Source organism: Schistocerca nitens, chromosome 1 (genome assembly GCF_023898315.1).
Source record: "Schistocerca nitens isolate TAMUIC-IGC-003100 chromosome 1, iqSchNite1.1, whole genome shotgun sequence".
NCBI lineage: Eukaryota > Metazoa > Arthropoda > Insecta > Orthoptera > Acrididae > Schistocerca > Schistocerca nitens.
In genome coordinates, this window is record NC_064614.1 from 1,201,612,326 (window position 1) to 1,201,635,020 (window position 22,695).

The following is a 22,695-nucleotide window of genomic DNA, read 5'->3' on the forward strand; positions in this document are numbered from 1 at the left end:
AAAATAATTGAATGTTAATCTAAAAGCGATCGCTTGATATTCGGTGCATCATTAAATGTGTGATTTAAGTAACTTAATTGTTTGTTTTTTATTCGTCCGGTACTTAATATTTTTCGTAATGATATTGAGGTAATGTAGATTGTGTTTTTTGGCTTTTTTTAAAAAAAATCTCACGAGATAGAATAAACTGATCCTACTTTATTCAGCAATCAATAAAAAAACTAAACTAAAACATAACAGCTTTTGCTGTTATCTTTCCATTTCGTTTTTTTACTGATTGCTTAATAAAGTAGGATCAGTTTATTCTATCTCGTGAGATTTTTTTTAAAAAAAGCCAAAAAACACTATTGCTTAAGGGGCTCCGGAAAGGCTCAAAATCATGAAAAGTTCAATTTTTACTTTTTTGCGTTTTCTGAATCTGCAGACTATTACCTTTTAATAAATGGCTCTGAGCACTATGGGACTCAACTGCTGAGGTCATAAGTCCCCTACCTTTTAATAGATATATAATTTATTCAATTCCGAATACTACAACTATTTTTAAATTTTTTTTTGAAATGTGTTCTACATGGGTGTGACCCACTGTGGCGCTGTTAAACTGCTGTCAAATGGTGTTATTATTAACGTCCGTGTTCATAAGGTACATTTTAGTGATGTGAGATAAAGTATAAAACCTATTTTCAGAGACTTAGCAGCACCTGAACTGTTGAAAAAGTGTATTCACGGAAAAACTCAAAACCCCAATGAAAGTGTAAATAGTGTTATATGGTCGAGAATCCCCAAGACTGTATTTGTTGGCATAGAAACACTTCACTTTGGTGTGTATGATGCTGTTGCGACTTTCAATGATGGCAACATTGTAAGGTGCAAGGTATTTAGAAATATGGGAATGAAGATAGGTTCTAACATGGTACGGGCGATGCTTGCGTTAGACAAGGAATGCCTTCGGGCTGCAGACAGGGCTGTAAAGAGTCTAGAAATACAAGCAAGAGTAAACAGGAGGAGGAACAAGAGGAAGCTGGAGGAGGAGTTTGCAGAGGATGAAGATAATCCATCCTATGGACCTGGAATGCACTAAAAAGTTAATCCAATCTTTGTCGCTCGATTCCCAAAACTTTTATTTTCTCATACTAATTACATGTTTTCTAAGGATCTTCCAAACATATTTGTTTCAAACTTTCAGTAAATGTTACACAGTACCTTCTGCATAATTTAACACAGCCTTTTTCCAAAAAAACTGTATATTTTTGAATATATAAATAAAAAATTGCAAAAAAATGTTGTGAATTTTCATTACAATTGAAAAAAAATCATCTTTAATAACTGAACTAAAATTTTGTAAAATCCCTGTGTTAAGTTGTAGCCCATATTCCAATAAATACTCTGTAAAAAGTTCAACTTCCTACCTCAAATACTTTGTGAGGAAAGATGTAATTTATAAGCGTTATTTTAACATTGCAAGTATAGGGCGTTCCGGAGCCCCTTAATAAAGTAGGATCAGTTTATTCTATCTCGTGAGATTTTTTTTTAAAAGCCAAAAAACTCTTATTATGTACTGAAGGGAGCTAGAACACTAAGAAGAATCGCTTCTCGGCTTTTGACAAGATATTGCTTAATAAAGTAGGATCAGTTTATTCTATCTCGTGAGATTTTTTTTTAAAAGGCAAAAAACAGTTATTAGGTACTGAAGGGAGCTGCTTAATAAAGTAGGATCAGTTTATTCTATCTCGTGAGATTTTTTTTTAAAAAAAAGCCAAAAAACACTATTGCTTAATAAAGTAGGATCAGTTTATTCTATCTCGTGAGATTTTTTTTTTAAAAGGCAAAAAACAGTTATTAGGTACTGAAGGGAGCTGCTTAATAAAGTAGGATCAGTTTATTCTATCTCGTGAGATTTTTTTTAAAAAAAGTCAAAAAACACTTATTACGTACTCAAGGGAGCTAGAACATTAAGAACAATCGCTTCTCGGCTTTTGACAAGATATTGCTTAATAAAGTAGGATCAGTTTATTCTATCTCGTGAGATTTTTTTTTTAAAAAGTCAAAAAACACTTATGCTTTTGACAAGATCAATGTTTATCTCTCTCGCATTCCTTTGTTTCTCAACATTCTCCTCAGCTCTTTCATCTCTGTAATACATGCTCTCTGGCGACTTGTGACATCATTGTTCAAAGCCGACGGGTTGTATCCCCTGCTGCACTAGTCCCACTTCTTCCTGTTTTCTCAATTGATCTGTGTTCAGTTTATCAAGACCTATCCACTGTGCCAAGTTACAACTAAATCTGAGGGGGGTGCGATGGGGAGGTTCCCTTGTTAGCAGAGTGAAGGTGGCTTACATTTTCAAGGAGGCATCACCCACCTTTTGGTCAAGAGCTCAACGCCTGACAGATGTAACACCTCAACTTCCAGCACCGCCGCCACAACAGGTCGATGCAGAACTTATACCCACCACCCACTCCAGACGAAATGTCCACTTCCCGGTCAGGTTCAGAAAAGACGCACCACTCTCCGCTTTCACAAAGCGAGCTCCTGTAGCGACCGCTACTCATGTCGACTGCTGTGTCCGCACACGTTAGTTCCGTTCACTCCATCCATAGATACAGTTGAGTCGCGAATTCAGTGACTGCAAGGCAACAAATGATTGGCATAAACCGCCAAGTTTGAATCTGCTGCATGGATCGCGGAATAATGTTGTGCCTACGCCTTGGAGTTATAACTTTTATGTTTATTCTGTTCCTTGGTTACTGTTTTGTTGTTTACAACTTACATATAGCAACTGTGCATCTTTTTCTGTAATACCAAGTAATAAAACGTTCAAGTTTATTCTTCAAGTATATTCTCAGTGCGTGTCTTAATATTTATTAAGTAGGGGTAGCTCTACACGACGAAAATATACCAGCCAATACACACTAATAGCCTGCATTACTTTGCACAACACTCTTGCATTACACAAGGAAAGTTTACAAAGCTGTATGTCTTTGCCATACAGCTGAAAATTTTAATACATGTAGACAAGCTGAAAACTGATTTTTAGATCATATAAGTTGAGCACTCTGCAGAAAATATTTAGACATAGTGAAAACTCATTTCTACCATATTTGCTCTAATACACTTGATCTTTGTTCTATATTTTCGGTACTGGACTTTGTTCTCCGTTTGCTTCTTCCAGGAAACTTGTTTCCACTTGAAAAAGGAAGCATTGTACTCCACAAAACTTTACATTTTCATTTGTCCTGTGGTTTTGCCCACAGGTACTTCTTCACCATACGCCAACAGCCAGAGGTGAGCTGTACCTGCAGTTTTCTTTTGCAGGTTCTCAGGTTATGAGACAGCGCCAAAGCGAGCCAACATTCAGTAGAAATCGTCCATAGCCAACGTAAACGTGCATGGTGCATAGAGCTAGGACTGTGCATTTGTGTTATCGAACTTGACTAATTATTTTTGTCTTTGCAAAACAAAAGGAAAACAAGAAGATGGTGGGCTGTAACACTTCATGCGCTTTGAAATCAGTAATTTTTAAACAAGGTATAGGTTCACAGTAAGGTTAGTTGCTCTGTGCGGTGGAAGGGAGGGACGTTGCACGTGTAATATATTCATGCCTGTGGATGCTCAGCTAAGAGATATACAAGTTTGCTTTAAAGAGTTGGCACCAATGATATGTGTGTGAGAGTCTTTGGAATTGTTTGTTTATATCGGGATTGTCAGCGTGGTAAGACGTGAATGTTTTGGTTTGGAAAAGGTGTGTTGACATGTCATAAGGCTCTTTATTTATTGGTAAATCGTGCGTTATATGGACACTACTGCACTTTCGGGGCCATAGCCATTATCGTGTGATTCTTTATTATTCAACAGTACCTGCAGTGCATGCCATAGCAGACTTGAACATATTATGTGTAGCATCTAACTATATAAGAAAATCATCGCCTATAATAACTGCCCTCCCAGAAATTACTAAATCCTTTTCAAGGCGCTATCACATGCATTATGGTACCATTAAAAATTTTAGGATGTATACGCTCCAGCGTGGATCAGTGAATGCAAAGCTCTGAGTCCAGACATAATTTATTTTCTTGTCGTTTTTCTTAATCTAAGGACTACCGTTACCGTATTTTAATGACATTTACGGAAATGACAATCAATGTAATGTATCATGAGTCATTATTTATTTATTTATGACAAAGACTAGGCCTGAATGGAATGGTTTTTGGTTTGAGAATGTCGAAAATGGCTTGTTTGATCAGCTGCTAAACATTTTGGGCGAACTTGCTTGTACAGCCTTCTGCCATAATATGGAAAGATAATTTCAGACACCTGTGTCTTATATAGTTTGATTTGGCTGCTTGTAAAATGTCAAATTCCTTCTACTCTTGACATGTTTAATAATTGTACTTTATTTAAAGCTAGAAACATTAGCTGTTCGTAACAGTAATTCAAAGTTACTAATTTGATGTAATTATTTTGTACAGTTCTGTTACATGCTTAGTGATATGATTTTTAATCTCCTTGAAGTATAATATGTGTAGGCTAACCATTCCGTTCTGTGATCTGAAACTATAGGTGTACTTACGAAATCTGAGAATTTTCTTTATAGTTTTTACTCTTGTTCATTTAATCGTCCAGATTATTTAGCAGGCTGTGTCTGTAAGTATTTTTTATCTTCTTTGGTACTTGTGGAAAGTTGCTGAGACTGTGGACTGCATGACTTTCTAGTAAGGAGTACTGATCAGAGCACAAAGGAGGGAAGAAAATTGTTACCTCCACCATACTTCACTGGTGCTACAACACACTCAGGTAAATACCATTTCCTAGTTATCTTCAGGTTAACATTTGCACATCTGACTGAGACATCACTCCATAAAAATTTCTTCGGTCAAAGACGTAGACCAACAATTGCATTTTTTTGACAACTCTGTAACTATACTTGACTTTGTATTTTCATTCATGTGATAATACAGTGTAGGCTTTCACAACCGGGATTGTCTTCACTTAAAACTTCCAGCCTGACAGGCAGTGGTCAATGTATAAAACTCTCCCCTGACGTCTCTGACTGCGGGAGACATCCTCCCAGGTAAGTTCACTGCTTTACCTCAGAGGATGTCTCTGGCAGTCGGAGACGAAACATCAGGAGAGGGTTTTATACATTGGCCACAGCCTATCAGCCCGGAAGTTTTAAGTTTCATTCATGTGATTAATGGCTTGTGGGCAGCATCATGATTGTGAAGACTTTGCCATACAATCTCCACTGGGTCATTCTACTGCTGAACTCTAGCTGAACTGTGATTGACACACACTGCTGTAGTTGAAGGACAATAGTTGGGTTGGGATTACAGAAGTGCCCGATTCCACCCATCTGCTTTGACCCATGACGTCATCAATATGGCAGAAATGTCTATTCTAAGTGTTCAATATGGCACCTATGACGTCACTACATACACACGGCAGCAAACACGAAAATACGTATAAATAAGACAATAACATCTCCCTCCAAAAATATAAACTAATGGGACAACTGCGGGAAATTGTGGTTTTAGGGTGAGAACAAGCTTGAAAAGAAAAAACATGATCCCAACACACAAAATGATGAACGAAAAGAAAAGAAAAATTACAACATTACTCTCCAATATCAAGGAATCCGATACTTCCCTTGACCTACATAGGTCACCCACAGGTGACGATACCAAAACACCAATACCTACAAATAAAATTACGAAAATTGGAATCTGACATTTCCCTTGACCTATGTAGGTGTACCACAGATGATGATACCAAAACAGCAACACCTACAACTATGAAAATGGGAATCGATCATTTCCGGTGACCTACATAGGCTAGCCACAGCTATTGATACCAAAAAACCAACACCTACAAGTACGAAAAATGAAACCAAATCCCAACCTCAAAAATCCACAAATCAAACATCCCTACATAATTTAAAACACATTCAATACACCATAAATGCACAAAACACAACAACTCAAGAAGAAGAGACAAAAAAAAAAAAAACACATTAATTACCACCAACAAATTCTGACACTGGAAACTAGGTTGGCCACATATGAGCACAAATTAAATGTCTTACCACAGTACAAACAACAAGCCAATAACACCTAATGAAAATGCCAAACACGTAAACTAAAAAATTGATAACTCATTGAAAAAATTCCCAAACCTTACATTTGGAGTTACAAACACTGCCAACGGCTTCACACATCCAACACCAAGGCTCAAATGAACGCAATATAACACATTGTACTCAGCACACCCACCACCACCAGAGGGCACCATGAAACACAACAAGACTATTTCTACAACAACCAACTCATAAACACTGTGCTGTAATGACGTCACACACCACAACACCCTTACGTCATGAGTCAAAGCAGACTGATGGAATCGGACGCTTCCATTGACCCATTGGGTCATACAAAGCTTGGTTGCTCCTTCCAATTAATTTCTTAGACCAAGCAGAATGACTTTTCAATTCAGAATACAGCTGTTAACAGTGGAGCATGTTTAATTCCTGTGAAGAACCCCTCTGATCGAATGATCGAGCAAGGTGGCACAGTGGTGAGCATACTGGACTCATATTTGGGACAATGACAGTTCAGATCAGTCTCCAGTCATCCAGATTTGGGTTTTCTCTGATTTCCCTAAATTGCTTCAGGCACGTACCAGGATGATTCCTTTGAAAGGTCACAGCCATTTTCCTTCTCCATCCTTAAAGCATTCAGAGCTGGTTCTCCTCCTCTAATAATCTCGATGTAGATGGTACATTAATCTTCCTTCGTCTGATGAAATGATCAAAACTTGTGGGCTCCATATAATTTTCAGTCTTCATACTCACTCAGATCTATCAGCTTACTCCAACAGAAAATATGTCTGTTGTGTTAAATCGTTGTGGTACTACTTTTCTGATTTTGGGTGCAAAGCTTGGCACAATCAATTAATCTGTTCTGCCAAAAGAAGTCATCTGCTTTTGAAACTGAATGAACAGAGAATTTTGCTACTCCTGTTTATGATTTTAAACAGACATTTCAAGCTTTTTTTTTTTTTAGTGTGTATCCACTACAACTTTGGGATCTATTTACTCTATTATATCTAAGTACTAGAACACTGTCAATTACTCTACTGGCCATTAAAATTGCTACACCTCGAAGATGACGTGCTACAGACACGAAATTTAACCGACAGGAAGAAGATGCTGTGATATGCAAATGATTAGCTTTTCAGAGCATTCACACAAGATTGGTGCTGGTGCTGACACCTACAACGTGCTGACATGAGGAAAGTTTCCAACTAATTTCTCATACACAAACAGCAGCTGACCGGTGTTGCCTAGTGAAACATTGTTGTGATGCCTCATGTAAGGAGGAGAAATTCGTACCATCACGTTTTCGACTTTGATAAAGGTCGGATTGTAGCCTATCACGATTGCGGTTTATTGTATTGCGACATTGCTGCTCGCGTTGGTCGAGATCCAATGACTGTTAGCAGAATATGGAATTGGTGGTTTCAGGAGGGTAATACGGAACACCGTGCTGGATCCCAAAGGCCTCGTATCACTAGCAGTCGAGATGACAGGCATCTTATCCGTATGTCTGTAATGGATCGTGTAGCCACGTCTCGATCCCTGAGTCAACAAATGGGGACGTTTGCAAGACAACAACCATCTGCATGAACAGTTCGACTTTGTTTGCAGCAGCATGGACGATCAGCTCGGAGACCATGGCTGTGGTTACCCTTTATGTTGCATCACAGACAGGACCACCTGCGATGGTGTACTCAACGACGAACCTGGGTGCACGAATGGCTAAACGTCATTTTTTTGGATGAATCCAGGTTCTGTTTACAGCATCATGATGGTCGCATCCGTGTTTGGCGACATTGCGGTGAATGCGCATTGGAAGCGTGTATTTGTCATCGCCATACTGGTGTAAACACCTGGCGTGATGGTATGGAGTGCCATTGGTTACACGTCCCCGGTCACCTCTTGTTCGCATTGACGGCACTTTGAACAGTGGACGTTACATTTCAGATGTGTTACGACCCGTGGCTCTACCCTTCATTTGATCCCTGCGAAACCCTACATTTCAGCAGGTCCTGTACGGGCCTTTCTGGATACAGAAAATGTTCGACTGCTCTGCTGGGCAGCACATCCAGATCTCTCACCAATTCAAAACATCTGGTCAATGGTGGCCGAGCAACTGGCTCGCCACAATACGCCAGTCACTACTCTTGATGAACTGTGGTAGTGTGTTGAAGCTGCATGCGCAGCTGTACCTGTACACACCATCCAAGCTCCGACTCAATGCCCAGGCGTATCAAGGCCGTTATTATGGCCAGACATGGTTGTTCTGGGTACTGATTTCTCAGGATCTATGCACCCAAATTGCGTGAAAATGTAATCACATGTCAATTCTAGTATAATATATTTGTCCAATGAGTACCCGTTTATCATCTGTATTTCTTCTTGGTGTAGCAATTTTAATGGCCAGTAGTGTACGCAGCTGACAGTGTGTTGCAGATTCACTTTTTTAACCAATATGTTTATTGATGTTGAACCTGTGAGATCTATAAGGCACTTTTTTCGTAACCTATGTAAGAACTTTCACATCTGCCTGTTGTTCAGACCACTTTGTAAATATACCTGCAGACAAAGGGGATCAGAACCTCCTGGTTATCCATATCTTTACACATTAAGTGAAGGATGTGTGGCATCCCTACACCGCACATCATTCTTAGCAGGCCAGCCCTGTTCCTTCTTGCTACAGACGTTTGCTAATGCAGTGAGTTTCTTTCTTCATCCCGTACTTCTCCCCAAAGCTCTCAACTCTGCCATGTGAACATACACCCATGTGCTACTGTCACTGGCTACCAGATTCGAGACAATAGCCCTGTATCTACCTCACCTGTCTGTACACCAAGGTCAACTGCCACATAACCCCCCCCCCCCCCCCCCCCCCCGTTTCTCCCAACACACACTTTGGCTCCTTACCAATGTCAGGCAGAGTTTTGCCCACATTCACATGGACTCATTGGCCTTCTACCTTCCTCCAACTAACTTCTCACCATGATGGACAGATTCACCAACTGCCCTGAGGCAACACCAATACCCAACGTCACCACTGCCCCAGTAGCTGGCTCCTTCATCCTCACATGGATTGCCTGTTTCAGCTGCCCTTACCATATCACAAGAGGCCGAGGGCACAAATATCTATCTTTCGTGTGCTAGTGGACCCTTGCAGGTCTGACCAGCACTTGACATTTAGCTGCCAACAGCATGGTGGAATTGCTGCACCGTACATGGAGGCAGCCCTTGCCTGCCACAGCAGTAGGTGGACTGCTGCACTGCCTCTGCTGCTTCTTGGCTCCCGTGTCACTCACAAGGCCTATCTGGAGATATCATCCATTGACCTTCTCTACGTCCAGCTACTCGCCATGCCAATTGACTTCCCAGATCCTGCCATCTGATCACAGGTGACAACATGCATTAGTTCGTCACTGGTTTGCAGGACTGCATTTCTCGCCTGTGACCCCTCCTATCCCAGAACTATGGTGAACACAGGACATTTTTTCACAATGACCTCACCTCACCCATCCTCATCATACTGTACATTGATGCTCACTGGCCCGTGCTTTGCCCACAGTACTCTGGTTTCCGCCAGGTCCTGTAGCGGGTCTCCAAGATGCTCACACTACATCTTCGAGGCACTTCTACCAGCGCCTCGATCAGTAGACTGAAGCTCAGCAATATGCTGTCTGACCTCACAACACTCATCCCCGCCACCATTATTATCAATACACTGCAGATGCCCGTTGCTGCCAACTCTCGAACCACTGCTGACACTGCCCAATGCGCCCCTCTGCCAATCCCCCTGAGATGCCAGCCTACCACACCACTGCAGAGGGCACAGCTGGAAACCCACCAAGCCATGATGGAGCTGCCCCTGACCCAGCAGCTGTCAACAATGCTGGCCGGGCCAGCTTGGCACACCTCATCCCATGTGCCACCAGCTGACACATGTCTACACCTATACTCTACAAACCACTATGGAGTGTATGGTGTGGTGCAGCCCAGTGTACCAATTATTGGAGTTGCTTTCCATTCCATTCGCATATGGAGCATGGTAAAAAAAATTGTTTGATAGCCTCTGTGCATGCAGTAACTATTGTAATCTTATCCTCGTGATCCCTATGTGAATGATATGTATGGGGTTGTAGTATACAGGGTGCGTCAAAAAAATGTATACACACTTTGAAGCGTCATAGAAAATTTATTTCCTGTTCTACAATGTTAAATTTCTGGAAATGGAAAGCTTAAAGTCCAATTGGAAAAATAAATGTACTTTGCAAATGTGATTAATGTTCAAACTGGTGGCCTTCAGCATCAATAAATTTCTGAGTACTAGTCACCACTGATTCCGTACATCGTACCAAAGTGTCCAATGCGATTTCTGCGCGCACCGCCTAAATCTCATTTCAAAGTGTGTCCAGGTTACATGGTTTACGTTTGTACTGTGCCCCATAAGAAGGTCTGGAGAACGTGCAGGAAACTCGATTGGTCCCCTGCGTCCTATCCACTGGCCTGGCACATTGTGATCCAGGTGTGCTCGTACGTCCCTATGATATGTGGCGTGGCGCCATCTTGTGGGAAATAAAACTCATCATTACCGTATAATGCACGAATGGCAGGGGATATGGAGTCAGCAAGCATTGTTGGGTACGTTTCTCCAGTAACAGTACCTTCATTGTGGAAAGACCCAATGAGTCTCCTTGCAGACAAACCACACCACACATTTACACCAGGCAAATTCACTTTTTAACTGTAATTTTGAGGATTATCTTCAGCCCAGTACACACAATTGTGCCTATTGACAGTTCCATTGAGTTTGAATTGGGCTTCATCCGACCAAATTATGCTACCCATAAATCCTGGTTCACATTTCACCATCTCCGGAACCCATTCACAAAATTCTAACCTTCGATCTGGATTGTCGTCACTTAGCTTTTGCACCAGCCTTGGAATGTACACACGAAACTTGCCTTTTTTCAGAATGCGTAGCACACTACTAGCACTTACGTTACTCTCACGTGACGCTTGCCTTGAAGATTTTTGAGGCAAACGCTGTAACAGTTCCAAGACCGCAGTTGTGGAATCATCACTTGTAGCTGTGCGAGGTCGCCCTGATCGACCTTTATGCACATCACACACTGTTCCATGCATTTCGAATTTGTCTCGTAGACGTGTAATTGTTAACCTTGAAGGTGGTTCTGTACCATACTCACTTCTCCACTGTCTTCGAACTGCAGCTACATTCTCAAACTTCCAGTACCACTTAATCATCTGCTTCCACGCTTCAAAGCTCAAACGCACATCTGCCATGTTGCAGTTACTTCCTTGCCACTGCTGCCACCTGTTGAAGAAACATAACATTACTTTCTCACAGATATTTAACCTTGTAGAATGGGAAATAAATTGTCTATGACAGTTCAAAGTGTGTATACATTTTTTTGATGCACCCTGTATTTCCTAGAGTCATTTAAAGCCGGTTCTTGAAACTTTGTTAGTAGACTTTCTTGGGATGGTTTATGTCTAGCTTCAAGAATCTGTCGGTCAGTTTCTCCACATTCCTGTAACACTCTCCCACCGATCAAACAAACCTGTGACCATTCATCTGTGCTGCCCTTCTGTATATATGTTCAATATCCCCTGTTAGTCCTATCTGGTATGGGTCTCACACACTTGAGCAATGTTCTAGAATCAGTCACATGAGTGATTTGTAAGTAATATACTTTGTTGACTGATTGCACTTCCTCATTATTCGATCTGTCCCTGACCCAACACCTGTCAACAATGCTGGCCAGGCCAGCTCGTCACTCCTCATCCCATGTGCCACCAGCTGACACATGTCTACACCTATACTCCGCAAACCACTATGGAGTGTATGGCAGGGTACATCCCAGTGTACAAACAGCTTGTTTGGTCAGTGGGAGAAAGTTACAGGAATGTGGAGAAACTGACCTGACAGACTCTTGAAGATAGACATAAATTATCCCAAGAAAATCTACTAACAGCCTTTACTTATGACCAGAATGTCTTTGGGTTTTGTGGAAGATCATTTATCAGTATTCTGCAGTGTTAATCACAATGCTTTATCCATGACTGAGCCTATGTGATCATTTAATTTCATATTTTCACAAAGTGTTATACCTATATATATATATATATTGAACATGTAAAGCAAAGTTTCAGTCTTTGCACCATTTTGAGATGTTATCAAGATCTGACTGAATATTTATGCAGCTTCCTTCAGACAATACTTCATTATGGATAAGTGCATCATCTGCAAAAAGTCTCAGGCCACTATTAATACTGTCTGCGAGGTCACTAACATATGACATGAACAGCAAAGGTCCGATCTCACTTCCCTGGAGCACACCCAAAGTTACTTCTACATCTGACGATGACACTCAATCCAAGATAACATGCTGTGTCCTCCCCACCAAAAAGTCCTCAATCCAATCACATATTTCACTTGGTACCACATATGATCGCATTTTTCATAATAAATGTAGGTGTGGTACTGGCCAAATGCTTTTCAGAAATCAAGAAACACTGCATCTGCCTACCTGCCGGGATCCAAAGCTTTCGGTATACCATGTGTCAAAAGTGTGAGTTGTGTTTCACATGATTAGTGTTTTTGGAAACCATGCTGTTTGGCAGGGAGAAGGTCATTCTGTTCAAGGTACCACATTATGTTTGAGCCCAGAATAAGTTTTAATATTGTACGACAAATCGATGTCAGGGATACTTGACAGTAGTTTTGTGGATAACTTCTGTGACCCTTCTTGTAGTTGGGTGTGACCCATGCTTTTTTCCGAGAACTGGGCGTGGTTTTCTGCTCGAGGGATGTACACTAGATTATAGTTAAAAGAGCACCTAAGACAGGTGCAAATTCAATACAGAATCTGATAGGGATTCCATTGGGCTTTGGTACTTTGTTCAATTTTAATGATTTCAGCTGTTTCTCAACACTGCTGACACTAATACTTATTTCACTCATCTTTTCAGTGGTAAGAGGATTAAATTGGGGCAGTTCTCCTGGGTCATCCTTTGTAAAGGAACATTTGAAAACAGAGTTAAGCAGTTCAGCTTTTGCTTTGCTAACCTCAATTTCAGTTCCTGTCTCATTTGCTAGGGACTGGACACTAAATTTGGTGCCACTAACAACCCTTACATATGACAAGAATGTCTTTGGGTTTTGTGGAACATCATTTGTCAATATTCTGCAACAGAAATCACTGAAGGCTTCACACATAGCTCTCATTGCTCTCTTGACAACCAAACACGTTTCGTTCAGTATGTCTTTATCCATAGCTCTGTTCTTTATTTTACACCTATTATGCAGTAATCTATGTTTCTTTAGTAGATCCTTCACAGCAACTGTATATCATGGGGTGGTCCCTCCCGTTATGAACTATCCTACTGGATATATGTCTACCCACTGCATGGTCCGTTATTCTTTAAAAAATGTTAGCCGGAGTTCCTCTACATACTCCTGCCCTGTGCTGAAAGTTTTAAGTTCCTCATTGAGATATGAATACTGATTTTTTTTCTAGTTTACTGAACATATAAATCTTTCTGCTTGTTTTAGTTGTCCTTTGTGCTCTGATAATTATTGTTGTGACAACTGTATCATGGTCACTGATACCAGTTTTGATGTGCACATCCTCAAAGAGATCATGTCTGTTTGTTGCCATTAGATCCAATATATTTCCATCATGAGTAGGATTTCTGTCTATATATTCTAAGTGTTTTTCAGAGAAGGCATTTAGTAATGTTTCACAGGATGTCTTATCATGCCTACCACTAACAAAACTGTAATTTTCCTGGTTGATTGTGGGATGATTGAAGTCACCACCAGCTAAAATAGATGCTGCTGTCGCCAGCCTCATTGCGTGTACAACAGCCCTCCATTGGCACCAGTCTTCGTTGTGGCCATCACACTCCTCTTCCACACTTACCTCTTGTGGAGAGTGAGTTGAGGGGGGTGGGGGGAGTGGGGGGGGGGGCAAGCTGTGTGGCAGCCTCTTCACTATACATTGGTCGTGGCAGTCCCACCATACATTGGTCGTGGCAGTCCAGCTCCATTCCATATGCACCTAGCTTTATGCAGCTGTGTTAACCAGTGACATGCACTTACTTCCACCCAAAGTCTGTGATTCTGCCTTGCCATGTGGTGGACACCCATCTGTCTTGGCCACTGGCTTCTGGGACCAATACAATAGCTCCACCTCTAGCTAGGCTTCCTCTGGGCTAACCTCATTCTCGGTTCTGATCTTCCCTTTGCAACGACATCATTGGAGTTTGGCCCCTTTCACAGACTGTGAAAGTCATGCGATGTGGCTGTGTACTTTGTATCTTTGACACTTGGTGCAAAGTATTGAGACTTGCCCACACTGCACTGTCGTTACACTAGCAACACAGCTCAGTATATAAATCGGTGCTTCATGCCTCAAGACATTCCCCTCAACTCACGGTCACAAGTGCTCACTTGGGGACTGGCTGAGATTCAAGCTCCCACCTGTCATGGCCAGTACACTCATGAGCTAAGTGTGTTTCAATCTTTTGGATCTCACCCTGGCCATTTCTCTTATGAGAGGCATCAGTTCTCCACCTCATGTTGGCAAAATCGTGTTTATGCTGGTGAATACATAGCTACTTGTTAGTAACTGTGTTCCATATCCCATTTCATGTGGAACATGTGTAGTCATTTGTTTTTTGATCGAGCCAGCACTAGGGCACTATACTAGCCTCACCCCATTACGCTGCTTGTTTATTTGGTGTCATCATATCAGCAAGTAACTATCACCAAGAACTATTAATTTTTGAGATCATTTCGGTGCTCTCTGCAGTAATTTAATTATTTGGAAAAAAACCTATTGTTTGTCATTATTGTTCATTGCACTAGTACCCAACCTTCCCACTCACAGGTCCTCAACTTTTTGGTGATTATTTAATTATGTAGTGTTACATTCCTACAGACGTACACATTTCCATCTAGGATTCTAAGAAATGAATGCACATGATAGCAGGCAGTTCTTGTAAGGAACACACTACATCCACATCTACGAGTATATTCTGCAAACCATTGTGAAGTGTACTTTCCATATTAAGGTCTCTTCACATTCCATTTGTGTGTGGAGAGTAGGGAGAATCACTGCTCAAATGACTGTGCACACTGTAATGAATCGCCCCCTGCGGGTTCGGGGGTAAGAATAGGCCCGCGGTATTCCTGCCTGTCGTAAGAGGCGACTAAAAGGAGTCTCAAATGTTTTGGCCTTATGTGATGGTCCCCTCCCGGGTTTGACCTCCATCTTTCTAAATTATTCCGAAGAGCGAGCCAATTGGGGAAGGGCGCCTTACATGGTGCACTGTATCCGTCGTGCATTGAGACCTTTAGCCGGCTTTTTCGTCGTTGCAATGGTGTCCCGCTTGTTTTCCATCTCTTGGGTATGATTACCACGCTGCACTCTGCAGTGTTGCTTTTAACTGCGATGACGACCTTGGACTTTATTGCACCTAAGATCCAGCACGGTAGCCAGTCTGTTGTGGTGGGGCCGCCATGTACCCTGTTGGTTGTAGCCCCCTGACAACACAGGGATCGCTCTACTGATGCCTGCGCTGTTAACTCCCCACGTATGCCAAGGAGTAGATGCCCATCTCCCTGGGGCATCGGGACTCCCGGCAATTGCCATCCTGCCAGGTGGCTATTGCTGCGGCTGGGTGGCACCTGTGGGGAGGGCCCTTGGTCGGAGTAGGTGGCATCAGGGCGGATGACCCGCAATGAAGCGTGGTACATCATCTCTCGCTGGTGGGCCTCCACCAGCAGTCTCTAAGCGATCGATGTCTAACCTCAATGGAAAGAAATATGATCAGAGATCATTTCCCTCCCTGGCCACTCCATGGGAGGAACGTATGGCAAAAGAAGGCAGTGGAGAATATTCACCCCGGTTCCTTGTGTGTACGCGAGTTGATGGGGAATCGTTTATGTCAACCAAGCCCCAGTTTTTTGTGGAGCATTTAGAGGACAAGTTCGGGGAGGTGGAGGGCTTGTCCAAAATGCGCTCTGGTTCAGTACTCATCAAAACAGCATCCTCTGCCCAGTCACGGAGGTTGCTCAATTGTGACAAGTGGGGGGTTGTTTCCGTTAGCATCATGCCGCATAAGAGTCTCAACATGGTCCAGGGTATTATATCCCACAGGGATCTTCTTCTGCAGTCCGACGATGAACTACGAGCCAACCTAGAATGTCGAGGTGTTCACTTCGTCCGGCGCGTCCTTCGGGGTCCAAGGGATAATCAGGTAGCCACCGGTGCCTTCATCTTGGCCTTCGAAGGTGATGTTTTACCCGAAAAGGTCAAGGTGATGGTTTACCGTTGTGATGTGAAGCCATATATCCCTCCTCCGATGCGGTGTTTTAAATGCTGGAAGTTCGGGCACATGTCATCTAGCTGTACTTCCAGCATCATGTGTCGGGATTGTGGACGTCCTTCGCATCCCGATACTCCATGTGCCCCGCCTCCTATCTGTGTTAACTGCGGAGAACACCATTCCCCCTGCTCGCTGGACTGTAGGATATTGTAGAAAGAAAGGAAGATAATGGAATATAAGACCCTGGACCGCCTGACCTACCCCGAGGCTAGACGGAAATATGAGAGGCTCCATCCTGTGGCAATGATGTCAACCTACGCCGCTGCTGCAACGACGGTTCTCCCATCATCACAAATCGGCTCTAAGATCGGTCAGCATCCACCAGCCCCCTTGCTTGTGGGGAGCACTTCACAACCTGTTGCTCCTGCTCCATCTACTTCAGGAGCAACACCCCCCAAACCATCGGGGACATCAGTTCCCCCTTCCCAGCCGGAGAAGAGTAAGACTTCTTCGGCTACTCTCGCAAGTTCCGACCAGCGGGACAGCAGACACCCGCAAGTGGCTCAAACAACCACCAGTCCATGGTCGTAGGGCCTCACGGTCGTCGTCTGTCCCTGAGACTGACCCTGTGAAGCCCTCTAAGCCCTCCAAGCCTGAACCACCGAAGGCACAACGAGAGAAACAGAAACAGACCCAGAAGAAAGTCCCCAAGAATACCAACATTGCGGTGGCACCCGTCCCACCGCTTCCTACAAGCTCTGCCTCTGAGGACGAGGTGGAGATTCTGGCGTCCGCTGAGGACCTCGATCTGGCCGGTCCCTCGGACGCAATGGATGGCATTTGCACGGGTGCTCCATCGGAGGCAGCAGGTGACCCAGCGGCGTAATCTGCCTTCCCAGTCCCGTCACGCCTTTCCCGGCCATGGCCAACACCATCCTCCAGTGGAACTGCAGCGGTTTCTTCCACCATCTTGCTGAGCTCCGCCAACTTATCAGCCTTCACCCTTTCTTCTGCATTGCTCTTCAGGAAACTTGGTTTCCAGCAATGCGAACCCCCGCCCTCCGTGGCTATTGGGGTTATTATAAGAACCGAGCAGCTTATGAAAGGGTGTCTGGTGGCGTCTGCATATACGTCCTTCACACTCTGCACAGCGAGTCTGTCCCTCTCCAGACACCTTTAGAGGCTGTCACTGTACGGGTGTGGACGCCACAGGCTGTTACCGTCTGCAGTCTTTACCTTCCACTGGATGGTGATGTCTCGCAGCATGTCCTGGCTGCACTGGTGGCCCAATTGCCGCCACCTTTCTTGCTATTGGGCGACTTCAATGCCCATAACCCTCTGTGGGGTGGGTCAGTGGCAACAGGTCGCGTTACCATCGTTGAGTATTTATTGTCGCAGCTCGATCTCTCGCTGTTAAATGATGGTGCCTTCACACACTTCAGTGTGGCGCATGGCACATACTCCGCCATTGACCTTTCAATCTGTAGTCCTCGCCTCTTACCGTCTGTCCAGTGGAGTGTGCATGACGACCTGTGTGGTAGTGACCACTTTCTGATCTTTCTGTCACTACCACAGCGTCACTCTTCTGGGCACCCTAGCAGATGGGCTATGAATAAGGCTGACTGGGACTTGTTCTCCTCCACTGCCGCTATTGAGCCTCTCTCTACTGATGACATTGATGCGGTGGTTCAATCGGTCACCACCGGCATCGTTACTGCCGCCGAATTTGCCATTCCCCGTTCTTCTGGGTCCCCTCGGCGGAGGGCTGTGCCTTGGTGGTCGCCTGAGATCGCTGAAGCGATTAAAGATCGCCGGCGGGCGCTCCAGCGTCACAAGCGACATCCCTCCATTAGACCACCTTATCGCCTTCAAACGGCTGCGTGCCCGGGCCCGCCTCCTTATCCGCCAAGGCAAGAAGGAGTGCTGGGAGCGGTATGTGTCCACCATTGGCCTCCATGTCACTCCATCGCAGGTCTGGGCGAAGATTCGACACATCTACGGCTATCGGACCCCTGCCAGCGTCCCTGCACTCTCACTGAATGGAGCAGTTTGTACTGACTCCGACGTCATTGCAAACCGCTTAGCAGAGCATTTTGCTATGAGTTCCGCTTCTGCGAATTACCCCCAGGCCTTCCGCTCCATTAAAGAGCGGATGGAACGTCGGAGCCTTTCTTTTCGCACCCACGCTTCTGAATCTTATAATGCTCCATTCAGTGAGTGGGAATTTCACAGTGCCCTTGCCGCTTGCCCTGATACCGCTCCCGGGCCCAATCGCATCCACTGTCAGATGCTGAAACACCTTTCAGTGGACTGCAAGCGACGCCTCCTTGACCTTTACAACCGTCTCTGGGTCGAGGGTGAGTTTCCGTCGCAATGGCGGGACAGCATTGTCATCCCCGTTTTGAAACTGGGCAAGAGCCCTTTGGAGGTGGACAGCTACTGCCCCAGTAGCCTCACCAACGTTCTTTGCAAGCTTCTCGAACCGATGGTGAGCCGGCGCTTGAATTGGGTACTGGAGTCTCAGGGCCTTCTGGCTCCATCTCAGGATGGGTTCCGTAAAGGCCGCTCCGCCGCCGACAATCTGGTGAGTCTGGAGTCGGCCATCCGTACTGCCTTTGCCCGCCGTCAGCATCTGGTCGCTGTCTTTTTCGACATGCGGAAGGCGTACGATACAACATGGCGTCATCACATCCTTTCTACGCTTCATGGATGGGGTCTTCGGGGCCCTCTGCCGATCTTTATCAGAAATTTTCTGTCGTATCGTACCTTCTGCGTACAAGTCGCGGCCTCATATAGTTCCTCCCACGTCCAGGAGACCGGTGTGCCACAGGGTTCTGTTTTAAGTGTCTCCCTGTTTTTAATAGCCATTAACGGGCTCGCTGCGGCCGTGGGAAATTCAGTCTCCACTTCCCTGTATGCTGACGACTTCTGCCTTTACTACAGCTCTACTGGCATTGCAGCTGTTGAACATCAGCTACAGGGCGCTATCCGCAAGGCGCAGTCTTGGGCTGTAGCTCATGGGTTCCAGTTTTCGGCAGCCAAGACCTGCGTTATGCATTTCTGCCGGCGACGTACTGTCCACCCGGAGCCGCAGTTTTCTCTTAATGGCGAACTTCTTTCAGTGGTGGAATCACACAGGTTTTTGGGGGTGGTTTTCGATGCCCGGTTGACTTGGCTGCCTCATATCCGGCAGCTCAAACAGGCGTGTTGGCGGCATCTCAATGCTCTGCCGACCGCCTTACCCTGTTATGGCTCTACCAGGCGTTAATCCAGTCCCGTCTGGATTATGGGTGCCTGGCTTATGGTTCAGCATCCCCGTCTGCATTGCGGGTGCTGGACCCAATTCTCCACAGCGGGATACGCCTTGCCACTGGTGCTTTCCGCACCAGCCCTGTGGACAGCATACTAGTGGAGGCAGGTGTCCCTCCACTGCGGTTACGACGCCAACGATTACTGGCTGCTTATGCTGCCCATGTTTTTAGCTTGCCCAGGCATCCAAATTACCGTGTGCTGTTCCCGCAGTCAGTTGTCCATCTGCCAGAACGTCGGCCCCGGTCGGGTTGTCCGATCGCCGTGCGCATCAAGGAGCTTCTCTCCGGGCTTGGTTTTTTCCCTGTTCCACCTCCTTTCCGGGCCACTTTGCGTACACCCCCATGGTGTGTTCCTCACCCTTACCTTCGGCTTGACTTGGCACAGGGCCCGAAGGACTCAGTCCCTCCAGAGGCCTTTCGCCGCCGCTTTTATTCCATCCTGGCCACGTATCAGGGCTCTGGAATTGTTTACACTGGCGGTTCGATGGTTGCTGGTCGTGTCGGTTATGCGCTCACTCTAGGGGACCATTCCGAACAACGTTCCTTGGCGGCTGGCTGCAGCGTTTACACTGCTGAGCTGGTCGCCATCTTTCGTGCCCTAGAGTATCTCTGCTCCTGCTCAGGTGAGTCCTTCGTTATCTGTAGCGACTCCCTGAGCAGTTTACGAGCTCTCGACCAGTGTTTCCCTCGTTCCCGTCTGGTGATGGCTATCCAGGAGTCCCTGTCTACTCTTGACCGTTGCGGCCGCTCTGTGGTCTTTGTTTGGACCCCAGGCCATGTTGGGTTCCCCGGGAATGAGAATGTTGACCGCCTGGCGAAAGAGGCCACCAGTCAACCACCTCTGGAGATTGGCCTCCCGGCGACTGATTTGCGGGCACTATTACGCCGCAAAATTTTCGATTTATGGGACGCTGAATAGCGCAACCTGCCCGTACCAAACAAACTCCGTCGTATCAAGGCGTCGACGACTGTGTGGCGGTCGCCCATTCGGGTCTCCCGCCAGGAATCTGTTGTCCTCTGCCGGCTGCGCATTGGGCACACTCGGCTGACACACGGCCACTTATTGCACCGTGAGGACCCACCTCTGTGTCGCTGCGGCTCCGTTTTCACTGTGGTGCACATTTTATTGGAGTGTCCGCTTTTAGCTGTGCTCAGGCAGACGTTCGCACTGCCTGACACGCTTCCTGCCCTTTTATCTGATGACCCTGCTATGGCTGGCTTAGTATTACGTTTTATTCGGGCAGGAGGTTTTTATCATTTAATCTGAGTGTTTGTGTTTTATTTTATTGTTTTGTGTTGATTCTGGCTTTTGGCCTACGGTTTTAAACTCGGTTTTTAATGTGTTCTCGGTGGTTGGCTTTTCCTTTTTTTTGTTCCTATGGTCGGCCAACCACCATCACACTCTGTGTGATTTAATTCGTTTTGCCTGGTCTTTATCTCCGTTTCTCTTGTTCTGTGTCATCTGTGTTCTGTTCTGTTAATCGTTTTTATTCTCTGTGGGTGTTTTTAGGATTTGGAAAAAGGGACCGATGACCGTAGCAGTCTGGTCCCTTTAATCTCACAAACCAACCAACCAACTGTAATGAATCTGATGTTCATCTGGCAGCCAATGGAAATAATACGTAAAGGCTCCTAGTATATTCCTAGATTCGTCTCTCGATTCTGACTGTTTAAGGTTTGTCAATAGATTTCCATTGGTAGTTGGCATCTATTTTCAAGCACCTGGTTGTACAGCTTTTTCAGCATTTTCACGACATTCTTCCATGGGTCAAACATACCTGTGACCATTCATGCTGCCCTTCTTTTTATACATTCAGTATCTTCTCTTAGTCCCATTTGGTACGGGTCTCTCTTTTTTAAGTAATATTCTAGGGTGAGTCGCACAAGGTGTTTTGTAAGCAATGTCCTTTGTATATTGATTGCATTGATTGCCTTTCCAGAGTATCCTTCCAATGAACAAATGCCTGACACCTGCTTTTCCTCCAACAATGCCTAATTATCCACACCTAGATATTTGTTTGAGTTGCAGATTCTAATTATGAGTCACTGATAATATTGTTATAGGATACTACATTTGTATATTTTGTGAAGTGGAGAAATATACATTTCTGATCATTTAGAGCATTTTGCCAACATTTGCATCTCTCACAGGAAATGAAACTGGTTTGGACAAACTCGTTATATACATAAAATTTAATTTTTTTCTCCACTTTTTCTGAACCATGAGTGACTTTTCAGCTGAATTTATTTGTTGTATTTGGAAATGAACACTTGTGTATTAGGCATAGTGTACAATTGAAAACTACAAATATTAGCAAAAGCATTTGAAAGCCTTTTAAACTTACCATCTGGTGACCACTTTCTAGCTGCATTAAATAGGGTATCACACGAGATGAACCATTTGATATTTATTTCATAGATATTCTGTTAATGTGACATATTTGTAAACCCTAGTCATACATGCAGTGGTTCCTGAAGAGTCTGCTATGGCTCAGATCAGATCAGGTGATTAATATGGCAGACAATGGAAAGGGACTGCTCAACAGAGAACCAAGTTAGGTCTTTTATATGCAGAAACAAAGAGTGTAATTATTACACAGATGTTTGCTTCAACATTTTAACACAAGTTGCATCAGCAATTTGAAAATAATGCAATGTTAGAATCAAAGCAGCCATGTGTATCTCAAATCTGATGACCTGAAAATATGAAAGCTGTAAGAGTGGCAATGCAATGCAGCCCCCATAAGTCAACAAGGGGAGCCACAGTTGAACCTGGAATCTCACATCAGTCTATTCAGCACATTCATAATTCAGACCTTCACTTATTCCCTCCATAATGGCAGAGTTCCATATTCTTCTCTATTAGTAGAAAGAAGACAGGCATAATTTTGCTGCTTGGGTTATGAAGAGGAAAGTGGAAGGAGTCCTGCACAACATCTGGTCCTCCAT

The 22,695-nt window shown here is 44.4% G+C and overlaps 1 protein-coding gene across 3 annotated transcripts in view; it reads left to right on the forward strand.

Annotated features, from left to right (window-relative positions):
• Window positions 1-3,566: 3,566 nt before the first annotated feature.
• LOC126201052 (tRNA (uracil-5-)-methyltransferase homolog A-like) overlaps window positions 3,567-22,695 on the forward strand; it is a 102,119-nt gene continuing 82,990 nt past the window's right edge. The window contains exons 1-2 of one of the 3 annotated variants that reach the window (XM_049936758.1): window positions 3,645-3,739; window positions 4,679-4,791. The gene's annotated coding sequence lies outside the window, so the exon portion shown is untranslated. Of the gene's footprint in view, window positions 3,740-4,678; window positions 4,792-22,695 lie in introns of all 3 variants that reach the window. The other 2 variants (XM_049936759.1, XM_049936757.1) reach the window with 2 other exon arrangements.